Here is an 8,613-nt window from a genome sequence, read left to right on the forward strand (position 1 = left end):
CATCTGCCAAGTTAGTCTGCTACCTGTGCTTGAAGAGTAATCCGTGTTTCATTCTGTTGGGTTGCGATTCATAAGCAACCAAAGTAAAATTTTCCATGTCCTCCGGGAGAACAGACTTCTTAAAAACCTTCCTTTTACCTGTGAATGGTATTTGTCAGGGAAGACTGGTTCTGACTGTTACCCCAGACTGTAACCATCTACCAAAAATATTTGTTCCAACTTTCCTACTTCTTCTTTAGAAATATTATTCCTCTTCTGCTGTAGTCCCACAGTCCTTCAGAAAAACAATTCTTACACTTTCAGTTACCTTTTAAAAACCTCACCGTTGCTTTCATCATTCTTGGGGTCACCACTGAGGTGATGTTCATGGCTGGGTTCAAACTGAAGGTTCAAGGTCCAGCAGGGACAATGCTCTGCAACTTAATGCTGCCAAGCATGTTACTTCACGGTAGCTTAGGGTGTGTATGGCGTATATATGCATAATGTGTGTAAGTGTATGCATATTATCAATTTATTCCAAATATAGGATAATGTAATTGTATGGTCACAGAAAGGCTTGTCTTGCTGCACTGGCTTAAAGAATAACAACCTACTTTCCCCTCTCAGTTCTGTCCCTTTGCCTGCTGAACCACCTTATGGGCACTGATTGATGTAGCTGTGGAGTGACTAAGGCATCTTCGCTTCTGCTGCTGCTGGTGTGGGGGCAGTAGCACCACACAGCTTTCAGTCCCTGCACCGAAAGCTCTGACACAGCTTGTCGGTGCCCTTCACCCTTAACCCTCTTCCCTGGTGGATTAAGAGCATGCCATCAAAAGCAGCTGAGTCCCTCGGCTTTGGTACTGCTTGACAGCTGAAGCATCATAGGTGCCCACGTGCCTGCTGTTAGCCCAGCTCACCTCAGAGATGGTTTTAAACTAACGCATTTTGTGTTGCAGTAAGTGAAAAGACCTTGCAGCCATGCTATTTACGACAGTTCAAATGCTCAAACAGTATAATAGTAAGTCACAGTAACCTGATACTGATAGTAAGACCTGGCTTGTTCCTACCTGCTCAGGAATGACAGCAGACTTTTTCTGTTTAGAAAAATACTATTTACAGGTCGTGGTAGGACTAGGCAAGCATGTGGGAATGAACAGAAACACCACAGGCGTTACCTTTTAGAAGACAAATTGCTACCTCAAGCATTGTTCATTAGTTCTTTTACACTGAATTACCTAGACTGTAAACCTGTCAAGACAAGAAGCAGGCTTTTGTATATGGGTTACTGAGGTGGAGAACTCCACCACCAATAAGAAAATAATAATATTGAGTTCCCATCAGGTTAGGCTCTGTATCGTACAGAGTTTCCTTCAAAAGTCATTGCCAGAAAAACATTTTATTCTGGTATAAAAAAAAAAAGTAATAATAATAATAAAAAGCTTAGGGGAAGGTCATGATAAAAAGGAGAAAAGGCTGTTTTGCATCTGTTTCGTGGAGATTTTATTTACTCATTTGTTATTACTGTTGCTCACTAAAGGACCCGAGCAGATCAGCCCTGATTCACCACCTCTGGGGAAGCTCTTAAAATGCTTCATAAATTGTTCAGCTCTGCCTACCTAATGACCAGATCCCATTCATTAACCTCACCCGAGAATTTATTAGCTGCCTCTATCCCATTATTAAGTTATTTAATAACATTATTAATTACGATTGTGGTTTGCCCTGAGAAGAGCACAAGTACGCGATCACACTGAATATTGGTTTTGATAGATATTATTGTGCAATTAACATTTGTTGCCATTGTCGATTCTGAATATGGGTCTCTTCAGTTACATTTATGTATCAAAATGAGGTGTATAAACTATGTTTGAGAAAGGCTTTTTTCTCTGTTCCACTACAAAAATGCAGCTCCACCGCAGCTCTGGTTCCAGTGCCTGGGGAAGCAGTGTGCAACTTCAGAGGCTCAGATCCGAACCTGAGATAATTAGCACAATGTTTCCCCGAATGGTGGAATTTACTGCCACAGGTGTGGCAAAGGCAAAAAATATCAAGGGAGTTAGATTAAAAATGTCTGTCATAAATTTATAGAGGTTAGGTCCATCGGTGACAGCTCGTCTCTTCCCACTGATGCTTCATGGAGACGGGCTAGGGGGAAGGAAGCTGCTTGCCCTGGGTTCTGCATTTGATGGCTTTGCTTGTGAGCAGCAGCCAACTCCAAAGCCACAGGACAGGGCCTTCAGCAGAATATTTGGGCACATCTCAACTCAGAAAAAAAATAATACATCCAAATTGCAAGCATTTTATTACAGGAAGGTGTCTCCTCAGCAATAACAGAGTTTGCAAAGTCATCTTTTTTGCCTTCCTCCTTCTTTTCCTCGCGCTTACTTCTTGTCCATTGCTTTCCACCCAGCACCACTCACAATTGCCCTGTGAGAGCTCTGTGTCTAACCACAGGGTGCTGAGGGAAGCAGAATCCATGTTGTGCAGAGCAGCACAATTGTTGCTTTCTTTCGCATGCATGTGCCTTTTTTCTCTTAACAGCACGTAAAACTTTTTTCCTCTGCACAGCATCTTTCTCTAACCCATTCCCATTTCCCATCTTGCTGCAAGATCTCCCGATTTCCAGCCTATGTGGCCAAGAAGTCAATATTCCTAGATTCTCTCCTTGCTGTCCTCATTTCCACTGCATGCTCAATTTGCTGCCGGGCGATGCAAAGAGGGAGATAAGCTGCACTCTTTTGTCCCGAGGCTCATCGTGTGTGTGTGCATGTGTGCAGGCTGATGTCATACATGCCAGGCTTTTGTTCTTGGAGTACCAAAGTCCTCTCTGAACTCCAACCTCCTGTGCGATAATTTAACAGGACAGTGCAGTGACGGAAGCAGTAAATCCTATATGTGACGGAGGAAATAATGTATTGACCTGCCGAGGGATTTACATAGCTCCACGGATGGACTGCAAGCTCAGCCTGTGAGCCTGACTTGTTCTACTTACCATTTCCAGCAGATACTAGCCAGTGTTTCCAGATGAACGGTTGTTAGAAATATGTGTGGATTTGAGAACTGTCTTAGTTGGGTGTGCTCTTGTGCCCAGGATGCTAGTAATCACTACCTAGTATCTCACCTTTTCATAAAACCAAGGGATTTTGCTGGTCTGCTTGCTTTAAATACCCAGTCCTTGTGGCCGTGCTGCTAAAAAGCATTATTGTGTGTTTCCCAAAGGCACGTGGAGAAAGAGGAAGTTAGATTTTTTTTAAGTCATCCCTCTGATCTGTCATTAGTAAGTGTTTAATTTACAGTAGCATCTCATGTTGCAAATACTATCCTGCGTCTCTTTGTCTGCGAGCTCTCGGGGGTCAAAGAAGGCCCACTGAAGAATTTCAGCAGCGCCATCCCTGGAGGACAGCGGGGCCGAGGTCCCTCTGCTCCCCTTCTGCAAATGTGACATCATGTCTCCAGGGCAACCTGGATTCTGACAGTCATGGGAGCAAGGGCACAGCATGGATTTCCATTTGATTCCTGCAACGGAAAAGAGATCTGAGACAAAATCAATGTGCCACTAAACTATGAGAGTTCATTTTAACAATTAATTTTATCTAAGGGATCATTTCTTCTGTTCTTGCGTAAATGTGTTTCACTACTACTAACTGTATTTGTTTTTCTAGTGTCACCTTTTCATCTAAACATCTGAAATGCATTGTAACATAAAAATTTGGGGGGTGCCTACCATAGAACTGAACAAGCATTTTATAAAGGCTGCTAAAAGCAATGTTTGCATTTCAAGATGTATAATTTCACTTTTTTTCACATGTGATGTAATGTTTTGGACAGTGATTCACAGTTTTGGTCAGATGTTTCAGTTTAAAGTGATTTTATCAATGGCAACTAAGGAAAGCCCTACCTATCTGACGTAAGTATCTTTGCCTTTCTCTTTGAGGCCCTGAGCTCTGTCCTAAAGGAATATCCAAGTGCATGTCACTGCTAAAGCAAAACATATCTGTACTACTTTGGTTTGCTTTGTTTGAAAGCTGTGAGCTCGATTTTCCAGCACAACAATGAATCAAAAAAAAACCAAGCCTCAGTTATAAAATTGTGACAGGTGACTCAGACGTCTTTAGTATGTTTTAATCGGTCCTTTTGATAGGTGCTTCATAAAATTGGTATTAAATAAGACAAGGTTATGCAGACAATTTTATTCTGTATCTCTGCTTTCTGCTTTATATCATTGCCTTAAGAAAGCTTTCAGAACGTGAAAGGTGAGCAGAGCACGAAGTGAGTTAGAGAGGCTCCTCTAGGTGTGTGAACATTTCTTGCCACATTTGATGCTTAGACCTTCCTCAGTTCTCTTAATTAGACTTGATTGAGTTCTCCCATCACTGAAACATCCCAGCTCATGTACCGTTGTGCTAGCAACAGCTGAAACACAGACATAGGCTTGATAATGACATTTATGTTGCAGAATTTCTTCAGATTTTCATGACACCACCATAAACAACATCGTGATAAAAACGTTATGCCACGATGGTGAGATATTCCCGAAAAATCTCCTGAGAAGCCTCACGTTTAGTTGAGGTTTTAGGGGCTATAATCAGTAGCAGCTTTTGGTTCTTTGCGAAACTGTGAAAGCTAAAGACAGCTTTGCACACTCTCCTAATCTAGTACTTGTCTTCATCAGAGCAACATGCTTTGGGTTTTAGTGTCTTGTCCAGTGAACAATTATATTCTAAAAACTAGGATTTGGATTTCTATAACTTCCCTTAAGAATGGCTTCCGAAGAGAAGACTGACTGCATATACATAGGCCAGTAACTGCAAAATTTAGCTGAAGTCCTTTCATTAGTTAATATTAGTATTTAACATGAAAGCCTTCTAGGAGAAATGCAGGCCCTACAAAATGGGGAGATCACACTGCTCTGGCTAAAATGTTCTTGTAGGACAAAGGGTAAAGGTTGAAACAGAGCTGATGGCTAGTTTCATCATCTTCAGAATGACACATTTCCATCCGTCTTTCAGAACCATTCTTCATTTCCTGTTTTGAATATTAAGAGCAGGCTGAAATAAAATGTTTAAAGCTGAAGATGTGCCATCGCAAATTAAAACAAATGTTGAGATCTCAGTTCATGCTGAACAGAGAGAGACTGCTTTCAACAGAGCTTGCCTTACTATTTATATGTATCTATGTGCGTGAGCCAATCCTCTTATTTCTTCAGTAAACATTTCCTTCATAGATTGCAGACTGTTATGTTCCCTTTGGTAAATGTTTAGCTATGATATTTAACTCCATTAGTCTTTCATAAGATGATCCTTCCAGCTCTTAATTCTCTAAATTCTGCCCTATTAATGTCAGTTCACTGATAATCAGTTTTCACTTGCATTTTCTTTTAGAAGGAGAATGACATTTGAACTTTGCTGAGGGACTAGTTTTTCGTTTGTTTGTTTTTCTTTTTTTCTTTTTCTCTTTTTCTTTTTCTTTTAGGCTTGCAAAGTTGTGCTTCTCAGTACAATAAAAGCCTGAAGTAGCCTTAATTAAGTAACCTTAGCCTCCCTCTATTCCTTTTTATTCAAAAGAGTCATAGCCTATTGCACTTTAATTAGAATTTATTTTAGGCTTCCTTGCTATAACTCAATCCGTCACATTGTTCCAGAAGTGATCTTCATGAAGGAGGCTCAACTCAGCAAGTGAAAAATAGTTGGTGTATTTGTGGCTGACATAGGATTTATAGTAGGAGAACATTTTTAACTTTAGGAAAAACTTTTTTAAAACCTCATGTTGGAAAGCTGACACAAAGAAACTAAGATACAGAAATAATTTCCCAGTTTCTACAGTGAAAAAAGAAAAAAATCTGAACAGAGTGTGAGACTTAATACTCATCCCTTGAATTATATTTGCATCAGGACTGGATGCCTTTGTACATACTGGTTTATCCTAATCTAGCTGGATGAGCCTGGAAGAAAAGGGTGACATTCTATGCCTGCTATTACAATTGATATCAGAGAGCAGGGACACAGCAGCATTCCTTTTAGCAAGTGAGTTAAAGAGTGCTCGAGCTAATGACGAACCCATTCCTTCCAAGCCAATATTTGAGATTGAGAAAACAGCCAGTCATTCCTTGGCTCTGCAGCAGTCTTGGAGGCTGTTATAAACAAACAGAAGCAGGGAACAAAAATCTGCCCTGGGACGCAGCTAGCCTGAAACAGTGATCCATGGTGCAACCCTGTTGGACAGAAGAGGCAGAAAAATAGAGCATCATGACCATGAAGATATTTCTACGCCTGCACATTTGAGATATAGGGCAAGAAGAGTTCATCCACATGAAAACGTGCCCCCACCACCACCATAAGCAGAGAGTAGCGCTGCCAAGCTTCTTCCTATGCATAGCTATTTGTCACAGTACTAAAGCTACCCAGGTATCTTTCTGTAGTCAGGATTTTTCCCCCAAACATAGCAATGTTGGATTATTGAGTGCTTATGGACAGTCCCTGTTCTCTTCTCTCTTCCCCCCTAATTTAAACCTTACACAGGCATACCATGCACTCACAAGCTTCCTATGTATACAAGTAGGGGGAAGACCACAGCTAATTGTGGGAAGCAGAGAATGACCACTGCATGTACTATCTGTGTGCGGGGCTCTGGGACCTTGCTAGATCCAGAATGATTGCAATGGTGGGCAGATCTGTCCGCACCCACTGCAGCTGTCTTTCTGGACTGAAGATATGAAAGAGAAGCTGCTTTTTGAAATTTCATTCAGCTTGGCTAACAGCCCAATTCTGCAGACTTGGAAGATTTTCTATCATAATATTTCTCTGAAGCTAGCTGTGAGAATAAATGGCGTGAGGTATGTTTGGCTCAAGAGCTGAGAGTTTAAAATTTTTGAAGAATCTTTTCTTGTTTGTTATGGAGCAAATCCCAAATTTCTTGCTTAGAAGTCCAGGCTCCCTGCTGCTATGGGGCCCCATCTGAACATCTTGACTAAAAGGGAGAAGTGCTCTCCTCTGTGAATACTTACTGTTAACATTTCTACTCACAGCTGTACTAATGTGTCTTCAGCAGAAATCAGTTCACAGTGGACAGGGCAGAGCCAGGACCTGGTCAGTCCTGGGACGGCAAAGGGGAGAAGGGTGCTAAATATAGTGAAGTTATTCCTTAATTGCACAGTAGCCACCTAGGACCATGGGCAAGGCTGCAGTGCTGAGAGGATGCAGAACATAGAGAGGAATGTATCAGTTCTCTCAGGTTCTGCTAGAAACCAATAGGTCAAAGTAGATTGTTTTCATATTTCCTGCTGCATATTTTGTTCTAGTTTGCTTAATGGGAAGTTACCCAGCACCCTGACCACTACTTCCTTTGGAGCAACAGACATTGTGTCTCGTGTCTTTTGGGAACCTCTTCTCTGAACCTCTTTTGGGGAGAGGTTCAGATATTTTGATACTGGTGGATCTTTAAGATTCAGGGTGGTCAGTTGAATATTCTGTTCTTACCCCACTTCTCTCAGGAAAGCATGATAGAGAAACTTCTGACCTGTACGTTTGCAGTGTTTTTATTCTTCTGTGTGGGCAGTGCTGCTAATAGAGGCAGTAATGCCATTAGCATAGCTCACAAGATAGGAAACTCTTCAGATACAGCATGAAGGTATGAAGGATTCCTCTCATATTCACTTCTAAATATGTAGGACTTACAGACCAAGACACCTGTAGGGTTGTGCCAAACTTCCAGGTCCTGCAGGCACCATCCCAAAATTTCAGAGCTGTAAGACACATTCCAGATGCTCTCAAAGCTGAGAAAAGAGGGGGGGAAATTTCTAGGAGACACCCCAAAAAAAAATGGAAATCCCATGTCTTTGCATAAGATGTGTTTGGCTGGTATTGCAGGTGAGTTTACAGTTGGATCTGCCATAGGGCACCCCAACAGTGCAACACCTGCAATCAAAACAAAAACAAAACAAAACAAAAAAACACTAAAAACAAACAAGCAAACAAAATAAAACCACCAACATTTTGCAGTGAGTTTTGGCACACAGAATTGGTTTGGGATCTGCAGTGCAAAAGCTTGTGAACCTCCCCTTTCTCAAAAGCCGTACCTGTCTACCTGTGGACAGTACAACGTCCTTTCATGCTTTTAGACTGGCTCTGGCTGCTGTTAAAAGGCTCGCTGTGTGAAGTGCATGCTTTTTTAAGGGATAGGAATGTCAGGACACATTTTTGTTCTAGCAAAAAGCATGCTATAAAAATTTATTATGTAAGTAGTCAAAATTTCCAGCCACAGGTGAGGCCGTTTGTTTCAGTGAAAATCAGTGTTGTTGCAGTAATGTAGTAATTACATTCTGGGTTGCTGTTTTCACAAATTATCTGGTGTAATGAACAAAGCAAAAACAACTTTGACCATTTCGTTCTCAAATTCTGTCTGAGTATGCAGTTTCTACAGACCATCTCAGGAAATTTTGGACTCTTTCCTACTTCCTGCCTTATCCACTGTGGGAAGCAGCATATTTTATTCTTATTTATTTATCAAGTGAATAGGGAGAACAATTTGAAATTGCTGTAGTGTTTTTTTCTTCTGTTTGCAGACTGCAATTTTCACAGAAGTGTTGGGCACTGTTTAAACTTTTCAGCCTTAAGGATGGCTCACAAGCAAATGTTT

Source organism: Cygnus atratus, chromosome 1, assembly GCF_013377495.2.
Source record: "Cygnus atratus isolate AKBS03 ecotype Queensland, Australia chromosome 1, CAtr_DNAZoo_HiC_assembly, whole genome shotgun sequence".
NCBI classification, from domain to species: Eukaryota; Metazoa; Chordata; class Aves; order Anseriformes; family Anatidae; genus Cygnus; species Cygnus atratus.